Raw genomic sequence first — 16,137 nt, 5'->3', positions numbered from 1 at the left:
GCATACACTTGCAAGCCTTAGTAACGGATGGCTGGTCAAATGACGACCCACATACATATGAAGTTGGCTAAAGATGAGATCAAGGCAGACACTGAACTGCGGCAACAAATACGAAAGTCAGATTGTCCACCTCTTACCCGATGCCGCCTTAATTCTTTAATAGAAAATTACCCTTGATCACCAGCTGTCTAACACCCACAACGCCGGCAGTGCTATGTATGCTCACTCCGACAAAGCTGCTGACTGGAACTACGGGGTAGACGGAACTTACGTGCTGCAAGTAAAACGAAGATGGTGGACGCACAGCTGACGAGTGCGGAGTGGCTAGAGGCGCGCTTGTGCTCAAAATGTAAATGCACAGCACGCGTCCCAGGGAACATATGTCACTACTCGCTCAGTGACACAGCCTTGTCACTGCTTGCTCGTGGGGATATCCTTGTGCATGGACACGCGCCGAGTTTCCACACTGGCATTGAAAAAGTTAGCAACTGTTGCGCCCAAAACAAAATGTTGTTGGGCTAACGGTATTCAATCCTTCACATATTCCCAAGACTCGTCACACATACCCATACCTCAATCACACAATTCGCAACACATTCAGAGATAAGAGAAATAAAGAAACGCCACAAGATGGTCCTGAGACAGAATGGTACAAATCATCATGGTTATGGGGGGTAGGGGTAGATATAGTCCAGCTTCCCCCTCATGAACAAATATATGAATAAGAACACCACCAATCCGTGTTTAGGAATACAGGCTTGCAACATACACAACCATATGATGTCAAATAGGGATCAAGGTTACATGCAAGAACAATTCACGTATTCCTCGCACATGACATAATGGACATATCTGGGGTCGCAACTCATGGCTTTCTCCGACGGGAGGGGCGGAATAAGAGACATATCACCTATGTCAGGAGGCAGTAAGGGGGGTGCGTCAGGTGATGGCATTCTCCCATGGACAGTTTTCCTTCAGGCCCTTATTCACAGCGTTAAGAAGGAAAATTCAGAAGACGTCTCTCTTCTTCCGTAAAGTCAGAGGATTTTGGCCCGAATGAACCAGTATCTTTTCCAAGACAGACCATTTTAAATCCCCTTCAGAATGTTTCTTCTCATGCCAGTGGGTGACAAGAGGGGCTGTTGTTTTTCTGGTCCGGATATTGGATTTATGCTCCCCTATTCTGGTGCGAACCTCCCGGCCCGTTTCTGCAACATACAGGAGGTTGCACGGGCAGAAGATGATGTACACAACATTAGATGTACGACAGTTGGTCATCTTAGTGAGGGATACTGTCCGTTCAAGGGTCTTGATCTTGTCTCCGACTAGTGCATTGGGGCAGGCCTGGCAATTACCACATCGATGATTGCCGTTGATAGGACCAGGGCCACATATCGCAGTCTGTTGAGGAATAGGGGGGTGCTGTAATTTACCTCTCACCAGGTAATTCTCAAGATTTTTATTCATTTTAAAGGCAAAAATGGGTTTGGGGAGATGTTCATCCCCATTGCCTAGATTCAGAGTTAATGGCCTGTCTAAGCTTGTGATTGATGTTCGAATGCCTAGTCACACATACAAGTTTTTTCAAGGGATCCTTCTCTTTAGGTAATAACATAGTCTCACGGTTGAAATATCTGGCCCGTTTGAAGGACTCCTTTATCAATTTGTGGGGATAACCGCGGTGAGCAAGTTTCTTTCAGAATATCTGCCTGCCGAAGGAAATATTTCAAGTCAGAGCAGTTCCTGGCTGAACGGGATACTATCTCGCTGACACCGGGGATGAAAACTGCCGTACTGCAACAGGGTGTTCCTTGCAGTCGGCTTGGTGTAGAGGGACACATAGATCTCATTCTGTTGGTGTTCAATCCAGATGTCAAGGAACTCCACTCTATGGTTACTGGATTGGGCGGTGAATTTCAAATTACAATCCGCTGCATTTATCCATAGGATGAACTCATTGAGCAAGTCCTGGTCCCCCTTCCATATGAAAAAAGATGTCATCAATGAATCGAGACCAGGTTCAAACATTTTCATGGAAGGGGGCCATCTCTATGTGTTAAAAATTAATAAAATAATGTTTTTGTATAAATTGGTGTGAATGACTCTCTCTGCACTTGATTTGCTCTGTCGACGGTGTGTGTACTTAAGGTCCCCGCCCTGGGGCCTAGTGTCATGAGTTGGGGCAGGTAGTTTTTTTGCTCTTGGTGCTCCTGTTGTTCCCCTGTAAATCTGCCTCTATTTAGCCAGGGATCCCCCTTCTTAGTAGTACCTTAATCCCCTGGTCTGGTACAAGGGGTCCCTCTCATTTTTTTGAAACCTTGCAACTTCCACAGCACTCTTGTAATCTATGTAACACGGACCTGAAATGATTCAAGTTGAAACGCCGTCAACCTTCCAGTGCAATTGTGGGCCCTATTGTGGTTTCCTTCAACAGCTGAATCTTTTTGTAAATTATTTTTTCGTGACCATCTACCAATTTGTTTTTTTGCGCCTCGCCCTCTGTACTTTTTTGTTATGTGTCACTTGCGCCGTTCACTTGATTCAGGAGCACATATGTGCATATTTTACAATTGGGTTACTTCTGCATATAATGTAATGTAGTGCTGTTATAACTACTTTCATTCTTAATAGACCTAATTCTCTTCTCTAAACCTCTGTGGTCTCCCTTATTACCCTTTCACCAAAATGTAATTGTTTTTTTCCTTTTCTTACCTAATGATTCCCGGTTGAGACATTGTTACTTTGTTGAACACTTTTCTTTGTGCCGTTGGACAACAAAACCAGTCTTAACCATGACTGAATAAGATGCACTGCGAGTTAGATTTCCAAAGGATTTTGTAGTTAGATTTGCAAAAGATTTTGTACCATCACTTGACACGCTCAGGCTGAATCTTGTTCTTTCATTTAACCATGGGAAAATACATTACATTGGACGCATAAGCAGTAGAAACATTATCTTGATTCCAAGGAATGTAAACGGACACATGCTCTGTCTGGGGCCGACCGATGTAGAGATTACTGGTGGGGCTGAAAGGCCGGAAGGCAATGTGTCTCTCATTATTCTTAAACCTTAATTTTCTTCAATAGTTCTTTTTTCTGTAGTCTAATTTGAAGCATGCAGAGTTTCTTTACCTTAAATCGTCACCAAAAATGTGTAGTAAGTAACTCCAATAGCTGGCATGTAGTTTCAGTTGATTTATTAGGTCTTGGTTACAAGTTGTAAAGTTCATGTTAATCAGCCACTCCATCTCTCTCAAGAGACCAACATTTTTCTTTCCAATCTACCTTGACAAACTGTCTTCAGATTATAACTGTGTGAAAAACATCTTGGCTAAAGGTACTTAAAATAGCAGGTATCTATCTAGCTGCCTATATGTGACACATAGGTTGTCATATCTTCTTAAGGCCACAGATCCAGAGATACTGCAACGTAGATGTTGAGCAAATGAAGAAACACATTCTTCTCAAAGACGGGATTATGCTAGAAAAATTGAAAGACGCATTTTTTAGCCCAACTTAAAGAATAAAGGAATCTTAGATAAAAAGAGACCTATTTAACACTATGAAATGTAGTTACAAAACCAAATATCAAAGGCCCCAATCCTCAAACCTCACAGCTTCCTACAACAGCTTAAAAGTGGGAGACTGGAAAGCTGTAGGACTCACCTTTAACTTCTCAGGGAAAGAGGCTTTTTCTGGCTAGAAGGACCATAAGTCGAACTAATAAATACTCTATACTTTTCAGTCCATTCCATGGTCTAGAACAGACATGAACCATTTGCCTATGAAACATATAAGTTCCCACTGACCAATCCTTTGTGGATACAATCCGGAACAAACTAACAGTTTGCAACATTAGCCTTCAGACACAAGGAAGAGGCCCCCACACAGGTGTCAGGAGAATTACGTTTATTGTCTACACTTCAGCCACAGCCAGGCAACACTCTGCTGAGTCACCACAGTCAGCCAGGGAGGCTGCCATGGAACCTTGATAACATTAGTGTTCCATGGCCAGGAGCAAATCCCAGCATCCATGGTTCCTGAGCCAAACCCCTATGACCACAGGCAGGCCTCTGCTGCACAGCCCACGACAGGATGTCACACATCTCCCTCTCTACACAATAAAAGGAACAATGGATTGTTGAAAGAGAACTTAATGCCTGAGACATAATACGACCAGAAGCTTATCATACACGCTTGGTTGATGAATACGTAGCAAGGACTTAGATAAAGTCGAGACGGGGAAGGGATAAAAGAATACACTTTGCATATATATATACAATAGGGAAAGTCCCCCATAACACCGGGAGAACAGGCTGCACAGGTTTTCAATTACTGAAGTGGTGTGTCACTTAGGTAGCTGTTGTCTTCTCAGGGTTACTGTGACTTTGGCACCCCCTCCCCCCCCAATGGGGCTAAGGGAGGGTTTCAGTTGATTTTATAGTCTTTGAAATGAGTCGGGATATGGGACACCCACCCACTCAACCTGACCAATATCTTGAACTTGTTGGTGTCTGTCTTCACTTCGTCAGCACCATGGTCACGTTCCCCACATTGGGCCACCCTTCCCAGATTCCAAATTCTTCTGTCCTAGGTCTTGACTGCATTACGGAAGAGCTAGCTAATCTTCACGGCTCCAGTGAATTCCGACCCCTCTTTGTGACATGTGGGAGCTCGCACCTTAACCCACTCCCCAGCTCAAAATGCATTACCTTGGCCCTGTGCGTCTGGTCTTGTTGCTCTTTACATGCTGCTTCTAAGTCTATCTCTTTTTTTCTCCAGCACTGGTTTGTATCTACCTCTACCCACCCTTCATACATTTTATCCAGCATGGCACTAACCTCAAGTTTGGTGTCCAACCTCTCAATAGCTCAAAAGGTGTCATGTCTGTGGTCTGAAGCAGAGTGAGGCGATAAGCTTCCAATCTGTTCGCTATTTCCTCCCACTAACACAATCCCTTGCTCTTATCTAATTGGATGCCATTAAGGGTTTTGCTAAACCACTCTACTACTCCGTTTGTCTCCGGACGGTGCATAGCACAGAGTTTGCTATTCATAAATTCCTACATTTCTTTTGCACAAAATTGTGTCCCATTATCAGCTAGCAATGTGTTGGGTAGGCCATCACTCATGTACACTTCCACTAGAAATTTGATCACTGCACTGAAACTGGAATCTGTTACTATTTTAAGTTCTGGCCATCTTCAGAAGAGATCAATCAAAAACAATATAAAGGTGGTATTCCTTTCTCCTGACTACGGACTAATTATGTCCATCGCATATCCATCCACGGCCCCGGAGGTAGTATGAGACACACCATTGATGTACGTTTTTAAGCTCGTCACTAGCTGGCTCATCTCTCACCAACCTTTCCAGAGCTACAACTACCCCTGACCACCAAAACTCCTGCTGCAACCTCTGTTTGGTTTTGGTGATACCAAAATGGCCCTCATGTGCCAGTTCTATTATGCTATTATGCTCATCGTCAGATTGCTTTGGGGTATCAACTTCATGCCTCTGAACAAGCAACCATCCATTTCTGACAACCCTTCCCTGACACCCAAGTACGGTCTCAACTGTTCCTCCATTTTCTTTTCCGAGTCCCTTTAACTAACAACTCTGAAACCTTCTTTAGGACTGGATCTGTGTTGAGGCCTTGCTTCTAACTGCTCTCCTAAATGGCACATTTAGTGATAACACACACTTTTACCAGGTGGATGACCTCCTCCTGGTTCCCGTCCTCCACTTCCCCCACCCATCCTCACTTTCTCTTACTAACCTTGACAGACAATCTGCAGTACAGTTCTTGACTCCGGGAACATACTCTACCTCAAAATTCTGGCAAATTTACCACCCACCTCTTGACACGTCTGGAGATTTCTATCAAACTTTTCTTTGTGAAGACCTCTTTAAAGGGTTTATGGTTGGTTCTTACTTTGAATACTATTCCCTAGACAAAACCTCTGAACTTACTGAGTGCCCAGTGTACAGACAATTTTTATCTCTCAATCACTAAGTAATTTAATTCTGTCATTTAATTCTGCTTGTCTCAATGCTCTAGAAGCAAAAGCAATGGTGTTGGACTTGGCCTTTTGCCCCCAACATTTTTCGCTTTTGCCCCCCTAATTTGGGATGTCTCCCCCATGGGAATAAACCTGTATAGGCCATGTGTGGTAAGAGTTGCCCTGTTTTAAAATTGTAAATGTCACGAAATGGTGTGAGCACTTGTAAATTTCCCCCATTGTAAAATGTACCCTGGTGAAATGTTCTGTGTTTAAAATGGATGCCATGGCCATGGGTTTTGCCACCTGACTGTCGTAGGTCAGCGGTCTAGACATTATTACCCAGTCACCCCTAGCTTTTGGAGGGAAAGCCTGGCACCCAGGGTGCTCAACCCCTCCCCTTGAGCCAGTTTAGGCCAGCTTTGCCAACATTCTAGAAGGTTCTGGCACTGACTAGGAGGAGGTTATAAGTAAGGGGCATGTGCCACCAGAGAGGAAGACAGAGCTGGGAAAGGAAAGAGAGGGGACCTGCTGCGAGGTGTTACCGCCACATGGGCCTGTGAGCTGGGCCCTGCACCCCTAAAACCCCCCCTCTGCTGTCCCCCGGGCCCCTGACGGAGGGCCCCTACCCAGGTCGCTGACGCTGTTTGGACCTGGAACCACGCCAGCGCTGCGTGGAAGAAGCGCCCAGGAGGTGAGGAGTGGGACTGTCTACCCCCTCTTGTGAAGCTGTGGCCCTTTGGAAGTGCCCCCCCCCTCGGTTAACTGATAGGGGCCCAAGTGCCCAGAACACGAGTAGAAGCCGCGAGTGACTGCTAGGGAGATTAGTTAACCCCAGGAGGCCAGTTAGGCCCCACTGAACTGCCTACAGAGACCCCGGTTAATCATAAAGGCCACGGGGGAAATGTAGAATGGTGTAGTGGCCCCCAGGGAAATGTTTGATACGCATAGCCAAGTGATATGCCTAATGAAATGCACATTTTTCCCTTTGCCTGATGAAATGGTTACTCCCCCTAGGAACATGTTGGTTAATTGCCTACCAGTAAATGACGAAATGTTCTACGCTGGTTTCTATTACACTAAAACACTTATTAGAAGGTAATGAAGGGCTAATTTGTTATTGAAATGTGTTGTATTGTTGAATTGCTCCCTTTACTCTACGCTATGGAAATGTAACGCTGAAATGTTTTACTCCTGACCCAGGGAAGAGTACTTCCAACTGAATGCGGCGACTACTGAAAGGTGTTCCATTTGAGAAAGGGTTTACATTTAATGAAACGTTTTACAGTGAAAGGAATGTTATGTCCTCATTTAATGCACCGCTGATTCCTGCTGAAGGAAGTGGGTTATGCTAGCATAAGTAGATTCATTCCCGGCCCCTGGTTGCATCCCATGTTAATGAGCAAGCCTTGCTGCTTTATTACAGGTGCTCCTGTCTGTTATCATAGGCTGTGATGCCATGAAGTTCTTCCTTTACAGGGGTTGTGTTGGAGTTATAGTGCACGGTGTGTCCCGATGCTAACGTTGTACTTTGCAGTTACAGTCGACTGCTAAGGATGAGAGCCTGAGTTGGCCCCGCCATATTGGCCCCAGGTTTAATGTCAATTTAATCTCATTCTTCTTTATTTCAGCCACGGACTTACGGACTCAGCCCTTACTCCCCATGTAAATAATCCCCCCTGATACACTTGGCTCTGGTGCCAGTTGGCGCCGTGTTGTGATCCCACTGTTTATGCATTTTTGCCTTGCAGGTTGGAGATATACTAAACTACTTACTAATTTTCTAACTCAAGCTGGTGTCCTGCCTCTTTTGTGGTGTGCCTGGTGTGTCGTCTGTGGGTACTGCGTGAGTGCTTCACATGTCTTCCGAAGTTTGGCCTGCCCGCTTGGTTCCGTGCTACCCCCCTGGAGATTTGGTAACCCCATTTCTTTCAAATGGTTTGTTGCCCATTACTGTCTTCATGTAATAGAACTGCTCTTAACCCTTTAGAGCTCGCACCAGTTGCTATCATGATGTTCGTCCCAGGTACAAAGGAAATCAGACTGGATGTGCTAACCATGGCTTTCTTAATGTCCAAGAACTCACACTTGCATACCTCATCCCATGTGTAGATTACATTCTTTTAAAGCAATTTTCTCATTTGGAAGGTACGTCCTACAAAATTAGTTATAAACGTACTATTGAACTCCACCATTGCCAATAATGATTTAAGTTCATCTTTGTTCTTAGAAGATGCCAAGTTCAATAAAGAATTCAAAATTTCTTTCTTTGGGTGTATGCCTTGAGAGGAAATTAAATGTCCCAGATAATTGATCTCTGTACACTCAATACTACATTTCTCCCTTTTCACTGTAAGTCGATATCCCTTAACTTTTTGAGGACTTGACGCAGCCTTTCATCATGAGTAGCTTCCGTCTCCCAAAAATCAGTATGTCCTGGTATAAGAAAACCCCGGGCTAGAATGGTTGACATGGCCCTCTGGAAAACTGAAGCCACAGACACAAATCCAAAAGGTATCTATTTTAATTTGTGGGCCCCCATGGGTGTTATAAAGGCTGACAGGTCTTCCGAATCAGCATGTAAGCTGACTTGATAGTATGTTGAAGTCAAGTCTAGGGTAGAGAAGTACTTATCTCCTGCTACTTTAGTACCGATTTCAGAGATTGTGGGCAAGGGGAACGTGTTCACCACAACTTCCCTATTGAAAGCTCTCAAGTCTATGCAGAGGCACATTTTTGCATCTGCCTTTCTTACGACCACTATTGGGGCCAACCACTTTGTTGCCTCTACCAGAGTGATGACATCTAACCTGCACAATTCTTCTAATTCTGTCCTCACAGCCTCATGTATGCCAATGGGAAGGCTTCTTACTTTTCCAGACACTGGGGTAGAATTGTCTTTTAGTTTTATCTTATGCACAAACAGTTTCAGTCACCCCAGCTTATCAAAGAAGATCCCAGGAAATAATTTCTCAAAGTGGAGCCTATCTTCCTCCGACTGTGAAACATTCTGTACTAAAATCTGAGGACATGAATTAGGGTCAAGATACACTCCTAAAACCTTGTGTACAGGCCAACCCAGTATATTGTCACAATGCTCCCATATATAAATGTTGCAAACAGCGTATCTGTTCTTGTATTCTACCTTTCTGAAGAAGAAACCGTTCATTTTTATTGGCTGCCCTTCAGACCCCCTTGGGGACATGTCCATGTTACGCAGTTTCCCTTGTCCTTTATGTATCCTTTTAAACTCCACATCCGAAACAATTGTGAGTTTAAAACATGAGTCAAACATGACTTCTACATCTTTGTCATTAATCTTAATCATGTCTATCGGATTGCCAAGGTTAGTGTCAGACATTTGCAACCCAATCTCGCCACAGATTTCGGTTACATTTCTCTTAATTTGTCTCCTTATAAATCTACCACTCCTAAAGCATGCCCCTTTTTTCCACACTTGTTGCATTGAACCTTAATTGCTGGGCAGTCTCTGCTGTTAGCCAGGTGCCATGCATGCCCACATCAGAAACAACTCCCTCTGAATTCCAACCCATTCTTCTTTTCACTTGGGAGCATTGTCTTCTTTACTACTTGAACATTGTTTGCTTCAGTGTCTACCTGCTGTACATCGTCTTTGCTTATGTTATCTTTTTTTATCTCATGCACACACTTCAGCATGTGCTCCACCTGCTTGGCTACAGTTGACACCTCACTGAATGGTGGATTGTCTTTAAGCCATAGTTCTTCCCAAACCTTCTATATGTTGCAATTCAAAAGGAATTGATCGTTAATGTATTCATCTGCACTTGTCCTAAAGTTGCATGTGCCAGCCAACTTCTTTAACGCAGAGACCTCTAGGGCCAGATGTAGGTAGCCCAATACCGGTCGGTAACGGCCGAATTTACCGATTTTCGGCCGTTACCGACCGGTATTGGGCATTTGGGATGTAGGGGACCCAAAAACATCGAAATCGGTAAATATACCGAATCGGTAAAGTCACCGATTCGGAAACCTCCCCGAATCTAAAAAAATACAGAATCGGTAAATATACCGAATCGGTAAAGTTTCCAAATCGGAAAATTTACAGAATCGGAAGATATACCGAATCGGGAATCGGTAAATTTACCGAATCGGAAAATAAGAAATGGTAAAAATGAATTTTGAGATGTAGGTAACCTCTTAAATACCGAATTTGCATGAAATTCGGTATTTAAGAGTCAGTATTTACCATGGATTGAAATCAGGTGGTAACCAGGTACAGGCTATAAAAAAGGCCCCAAAATGCAACAATTTCACCAGAATGGCGGCATTCTATGTCATTGCGAGGCGGCTACGGCTACAGGCAGAAGGAGAGAGGGTCTGGAGGAGGGAGGAGCAGTTGTACAGGCAGAGGATCACTCTATTCCAGCTAACTGAGCCAGAGATTCTACAAAGGTACAGGCTGGCACCCCAAACTATCCTGGACCTAATCAGGGACCTCCACCCACTATTGGACCATCCAACCACAAGGGCACACGCCATCCCACCCCATGTGCAGGTGCTGTGCAGCCTACACCTGCTTGCATCTGGGAGTTACCAGAGTGTGGTTGCTGCGGTAGGTGGGGTGTCCCAGAGCTGTCTGTCCCGTTTCTTTAAAAAATTCCTTGATGCCATGCTACAGAGAATGCATCACTACATCAGCTTCCCTGCAACGCATGCAGAACTGCTAAGGACAAAGACAGACTTTTATCAGATGGCGCATTTCCCAAACATAATTGGCTGTATTGATGGTACCCACATACCAATATTCTCACCTGCTGCCACAGAGTACATTTATCGGAACCAGAAGTCCACCCACACCATAAATGTACAGGTGATCTGTGATTCCAAGTACATGATCACTGACATAGTAGCCAAATTCCCCGGGAGTACCCACGACTCCTACATCTTCCAAAACAGTGGGATCTACGCACGCCTGACAGTGGGGGAATTCGGCGAAGGATACTTGCTAGGTAACACACTGTATGAAACTCCCTTGATACGTATTGCCGGTGGATGTGTGTGTGTGCATGTGAGTAATGTTTTTTCTTCTCACAATTAGGGGACAGTGCATATGCCCTCCGGTCCTTCATCCTCACTCCCTACCTCAACCCTACAACACCAAGTCAGAGGAGATACAACAGGGCACACAAAACAACCCGAAACATTGTGGTGCGCACCTTTGGTATGTGGAAGAGCAGGTTTTACTGCCTCCATAAGAGTGGAGGGGCCCGCCAGTACACACCAATCACCTGCTGCAAGATGATTGCAGCCTGTGCAATGCTGCACAAACCTTGCGGTCAAGAAGGGCACAAAAGTGGATATCTCTGATTATGAGGACCATGATGGCGAGGAAGCAGTGCCTGAACCACACACATCTGGAGTTGCAACACCAACTGATGGCAGACACATACAGGAAGAGATCACACGCAACTACTTTTAAATAAGTAAAGAGACACAGAAAGGTGGAGTATGCACCCAATGTAGTTTAATTGTGTAATGATGTAGGTTTTTAAAGCACAAATGTGCAACAAAAAGTATTTAACTTCAATGATGTCAGTCCTGGTTCACTTCACCATGAACTTTAAAAGTCATTTCCGTCCTCGCTTCCCAGTGCCACTTGTATGTTGCTCACCATGCTCACTGTCTTGCTGGCCTGTGGCCTCAGCGTGGCACGTGCTCCTCCTCGTCTCTGGGACAAGGGAGCTTGCAAAGCTGCTCCTGCTTGTGCTCTCCTCACTTACAGGCACATCCAGAGCAGCTGTTTGTGCAGTTTGGGCAGTTAACAGCGCCTCAAGATCACTGGTCATCCTGCCCATGCCCCTAGTGACCTCATTGGTGTTTTGGGTCATAGCCTCCTGCATGTTACTGCTTCTCCTGCATAGCAGGGATGTGGCAGTGGCCAGGCGGTTGATCGCTTTATTTTGGCCATGAGCATGCTGCCTTTCCTTGTACCTTGCATCCAAATCAGTGTCTAGTTTGGTGCATAGCAGCTGCACCGAGTGGCTAATTTCGCGCATCCCTGCTGCCATCTCTTTGTTCACTTGTACAAGCTCACTGATGCCCTTTCCTATGTCTCCTATGTTATTGTTCAGGGACCTCATTTGGCGTTGGCATGACTGGATGGCTCTTCCCTGCATCCTCTGTATTCTCACCATGCTCCCCTCAAGACCACGGAACACACTTGGACCCTCCACAGGTGCATCTGCTGGCCTTTCTTGGACTCTGCGGCGTCTTGCACCACTATGGGCCCCCCCTGCACTTGAGTGCGTTGTACCAGAGCTAACATCTACAGGCAAGTTGTGTGTTTCGTCCCCCTTCATGTCAGCTGCTGATGACTCAATTTCTATGAGTGGGGCCACAACATGCCTCCTGCTTGGTTGTGATGCAGGTGTTGTATCATGCTGTGATGCTGGCATTTCTGGGGATGACAGCAACAGAGGGGATTGAGATCTGCAAGGGGACGCCTGCAACTCTGGAGCCATATCTGAGTCTTGTGCAAGAGGATGGCTACTTGATGCACCTGTGTCCTGTGGTACGTTCTGGGTAGTTGGGCCTGGCTCCTGACTCTCCTCCCTCTCTGGTGGTGAGCCTTCAGTCTCCTGCGAACGCCTGCGAGACGTTTCACCTGTGGACATATGAGCGTACATTAGCTAAGCGCTACTGTCTCACAGTCACTACAATTAAATATTTCTCACATTAGCTTTATTCTCTATGCAATCATTTCCCTAACTAGTTGGTTCGTGTGCTGTATGACATGTTCTTACATTTCCTGACTACATATACTATGATGCATTGCCCCTGTATAGTGCTAGCAGTACTGGACTGGGGTTCACTTGCCCACAAAGCATACAGGTAAGGATGATGGTATGGGGGGGAATGCTGTGCATTTTTCTTACCTTTTTTGCTTGCAGCTCTGGCTGAGCTGTCTACTTCTCCCAGTGCGCAGACGCTGTCTGGTTCAATGGTTGAGGCCACCATCTCCTCCAGGTCAGTAAGGGGGGGGTGCTGGGTTCTTGCCTCCGCCAGTTTTTAATGCCTGCTTGTGGTGTTCAGCCAATTTCTTTTTGGTTTGGCTCCTGAGGTCGTATAATCGCTTTTTCAGGTCCTCTGTGTCTCTGGTAGTCACCCCAACTGCATTAACTTTGTCCAGTATGTCCAGCCAGAGTTTCCTTTTGGCATATTCTGCCACAGTGAGGGACTGCCTGCCAAACAGTTTTTGGTGCACCTTCACCACCTCCTCAACAAGGACCTGCAGTTCCAGTCTGCTGAATTTGAGTTTCCTCCTCCTCTCAGGCTGCTCTTTTTCTTTGCTGCTTGCCCTTTTGCAGTTTTAAAAGTGCACAAAACCCTTTCTGCTGCTCAGGGACTCAGCTCAGCTCCAACTGCCTTTCCAGAAGCTTCTAATTAGTTGCAGCTGCCTGTGTAGCCACTTCCTGGTAGGGAGGGGGAGGGTGGTGGCACCTGATTGGCTGCCTACTTAAGTTTCACTTTTGTTTGCTTTCCGATTCGGTATTTACCGAATCGGTATTTACCGATTCGGTATTTCCTATTCATTCCTATGAGCCTTTTGGCCCATAAGAATGAATGGGGAATACCGAATCGGTAAATACAGAATCGGTAAATACCGATTCGGTAATTTCCGATTAACCGATTCCGAATTTTACTGATTAGGTATTTTTTACCGATTCTTTATCTACATACCATTTACCGATTCTAAAATAGCGATTCGGTAAAATTCGGTATTTTGGAATCGGTAAAATCGGATTACCTACATCTGGCCCATAGTCTTCTACACTTTCTCCTTCATTCTGCGACCTTTTACCAAAATGGAAGCATTCTAGCATGGTGCTAATTCTGGGCAGAAAATGATCATCCAACTTCTTTACAAGGGTGGGCGGAGCTGGCGTAGAGCCTCTATGCAGAGCTCCACGGAGTTTGAAAAAAACTCAGTGGAGCTCCACTCCGCTCCCTCCCCCTCCCAAATTATTGTAATTTTTAAAAGGCAATTACCTGCCTGGCTGCGGCTTACCCTGCCTGGCCGCTCTCCTTCCTGCTCCTCGTGTCCTTCTTCAATGAAAAAAACAAAACTCCTACCTCTTACGTCTTGCACGTGCGCATGACGTACAACTTAGGGTTTTTTCATTGAAGAAGGACGCAAGGAGCAGGAAGGAGAGCGACCAGGTGGGGGAGGCGGCAGCCAAGCAGGTAAGTGCCTTCTTTTTAAAATTTTAAATAATGTGGGAGAGGCTGACTAACTCCGCTCAGCCACGGAGTCAGAGTTTTGCCAACCTCCGCGTTCGAGACAGAGCGCGAAGTAGGCAAATTTCCGCAAATTCCGCTGGCGGAGCGGAGTTACCCACCCAGGGTTACTTCTTTGTAGTAATCTTGTATTCATTCAAACCTCTAACTTCAGTCACACCTAGATCAAGTAGATGCTCTCAAATGTCCTGCCCTTCCGCCCCTAAGCAATAGAGTAAAAACGCGGTCTTTCTTTAGTGCACTAGATTAGGCCCACAGACTACTGCACAGTTTTATAATACTTTTTTCCATTTGTTCCACCTCAATTGTGGTTTCTCTGGGCACGATGAAAGGGGGGAGGGGCATTATGCATGTTATTTCACTCACAGGAACGTGCAAACCCTGAGATTTTTCACTATACAGCACATATAATCAGGTGCCTCCTTCTCCGAGCCTCCATAGGTGTTATAATACTCTTGTCACTTCCCCAGATACAAGGAATGTGCCTCCCACAAGTGTAATCCTGAAGAATGTATACTCCTATGAAGGTTTTAATGTTCTAGACTTGAAGGTAACTTGCTAAAAATGAGCGAATCACTGACAGACTTTACATAGGATTCACATGGAAGGTGGCAATTCACCCTCAATCTTGTCACCTTAACTTGGAGATTGTTGTGGAAACTCACTGACAGAAATGACACATTCATCGGATCACTGAAGATGTTCCCACATAGTCCGCAATGTAGCTTTCTCAGGTCGCTTTTAAGCATTTATTTTCCCTATTGTTTTTTTAACATTTTAACACCGTGTGAATCACTGGGAAAAATCACACCCCGGTGTCAGCAGTACTTCAAAAGGACTTCCGAGTGGCAGTGCCTTTTTAGTCAGGGGAAGAGCACCAACGAAAGAGACGCTCCTGTCACAGCAACGAAGGGGAGGCTCTCATAAGAAGGCTTTCTGCCTCCTCACACACGCTCCACCCCTCGCTCCGGGCAGACGATGAGGCGGAAAGGACTCTGTTGCCGAGGAAGCCCACTCGGGTAACACACCGATCATATCAGTTCTTGGTGCTTTTAGAACTGGCCTGAGCGAGTCCCTCTCACAAAGAACGGGGATGGTGCAACGGAAGGTGTACCGCCCAAGAGGCACCTGCTACCTGAGGTCTGATTGCCCCCCTGGTGGATGTGGAACACCAGCAGATTTGGAAGCATTTCCCCACATAGACAACATGCCGGTAGGTGCACTCTCTCTTTTACCCCAATACAGTCAGTGGGGAATAGGTGCTGAGGTTCCTTGGGTATTACTGGCACACTTTGACCCCGAGCTCTTAGTCAGGATATACTTACTGCTGGAGGCATTGCCGGTGACCACCTTCGTTGCATAGCACTGCTCTAGCCCCAGCAGTCACCACTGCTCTAAATAGTGACAGAGTGCTCACATTCACGTTTTCATAACAGTATTCCAGATTGTCAAGATCAGCCCTCGCAACACTGGGTCCCGTGAGTCTACTACACAACTGGGCCTGATAGTTCCAACTTCAACAGATCCTACCCCTGGTGTGCTGAGATGTGGTACGGAGTGGCCCTCTGTTGTCCTTCAGCAATCAGCATCCCATCTGTCGTCGTCAGTGTAACTGTAGTCTTCAGACTTAATGAAGAGGTACCATAAAGGTGTCAGGAGAATTATGTTTATTGTCCACACCTCGGCCACAGCCAGGTAACACTCTGTTGTGTCTCAACAGTCACCCCGGGAGGCCACCATGGAACCTTGGTGACATTAGGGTTCCATGCTGAGGAGCTAATCCCAGCATCTATGGTTCCAGGGCCAATCCCCCATTACCACAGGCAGGCCACTGCTGCACAGCCCATGACAAGGTT

At 45.7% G+C, this 16,137-nt stretch overlaps 1 protein-coding gene and 1 long non-coding RNA gene across 3 annotated transcripts in view; one reads left to right on the top strand and one right to left on the bottom strand.

Annotated features, from left to right (window-relative positions):
* Positions 1 to 16,137, top strand: part of LOC144799220 (uncharacterized) — a 323,273-nt gene that overhangs the window by 140,383 nt on the left and 166,753 nt on the right. The gene's annotated exons all lie outside the window — the stretch shown is intronic.
* DMRTB1 (DMRT like family B with proline rich C-terminal 1) overlaps positions 1 to 16,137 on the bottom strand; it is a 575,348-nt gene that overhangs the window by 523,918 nt on the left and 35,293 nt on the right. The gene's annotated exons all lie outside the window — the stretch shown is intronic.

The sequence above is a fragment of the Lissotriton helveticus genome, chromosome 1_2 (assembly GCF_964261635.1).
Source record: "Lissotriton helveticus chromosome 1_2, aLisHel1.1, whole genome shotgun sequence".
In the NCBI taxonomy this organism is placed as follows: domain Eukaryota; kingdom Metazoa; phylum Chordata; class Amphibia; order Caudata; family Salamandridae; genus Lissotriton; species Lissotriton helveticus.
This window is presented reverse-complemented; position numbering and strand designations above follow the sequence as displayed.